Consider the following 1,322-nt stretch of genomic DNA (forward strand, 5'->3'; position numbering starts at 1 on the left):
ACAATTAAGAACCGATACCCATTACCCAATATATCAGAACTCAGAGACCGACTCTCTCGAGCAAAACTCTTCACCATGATGGACCTACGGGACGGATACCATCTCATCAGAATGAAAAAGGGCGAAGAATAGAAAACAGCATTTAGATTACGCTATGGACTATTCGAATACGTAGTTATGCCTTTTAGACTCACAGGTGCTCTAGCTACGTTTATGGCACTTGTTAATAACGTACTACGCGAATATTTAGATATATTCGTTATTGCGTATATGGATGATATTCTCATCTATTCCGAAAATGAATCTGACCATATCAAGCATGTACAGATGGTACTTGAAGCTTTGGACAAGGCACACCTACGAATTAAACTTAAGAAATGCCAATTCCATGTTAAACGACTCGAATTCCTAGGACACATTATTACCACGGAAGGAATAGAGATGGCACTAAGCAAAGTAGAATGCATAAGAACTTAGCCTATACCTAAGATAGCCAAGAACATTCTAGAATTCTTAGGATTCTATGGATTCAACTAATAGTTCATTAAAGACTATGTAAAGATCACGATACCCTTAATAAACCTTACTAGGAAAGATGTACCTTTCAAATGGATAGTAGAGTATGGAAAATCGTTCCAACTCCTTAAAATAGCATACATTATGGAACCTATCCTAGTACACTTCCGAGTGGATGAACCATTACAATTCGAAATAGACGCTAGTGACCTTACGCTAGGCGCCTACGCTAAATAAGAAAGGAATGGTAAATGGTACCCGATTGCCTATTACTTATGCAAATTTAATAATATAGAAACACGATACGATGTATATAATAAAGAACTATACGCTATTATAAAAGCCTTAAAGCACTAGAGGATTTACGCTCTTAGCTACTTAACGCTAGAAATCTACACGGATTATAAGAACTTACTAAAGTTCATGACAACTAAAGAACTTACGCCACGACAATAGTAATAGTTATAGACCACTAGGTAGTATAAGTTTAAGATTATCCATGTAGTAGGAAAAGAAAATGGACGAGTAGACGCTCTCAGCCAACGAAGTAACCTAGTAGGAGAAAAGGTTAAGACATTCTCTATAATCCTTCGTAAAGCCAAAGATGGATCTCTGGAACCAATGGCAGAACTCAACCAACTCTTAGTTATTAACTAAGAAGTACTAAAGCATCTCTAGACTAAGATTATTAGATAATATCACGATGACCCTATATATGGATACCCAGGCATTACCAAAATAATAGAACTCATCCAAAGAAACTATACCTTTAGGGGTATAAAAGAAGCTGTAATGGCATATATCCG

Source organism: Paraphaeosphaeria sporulosa (assembly GCF_001642045.1).
Source record: "Paraphaeosphaeria sporulosa strain AP3s5-JAC2a unplaced genomic scaffold CC84scaffold_7, whole genome shotgun sequence".
Taxonomy (NCBI): domain Eukaryota; kingdom Fungi; phylum Ascomycota; class Dothideomycetes; order Pleosporales; family Didymosphaeriaceae; genus Paraphaeosphaeria; species Paraphaeosphaeria sporulosa.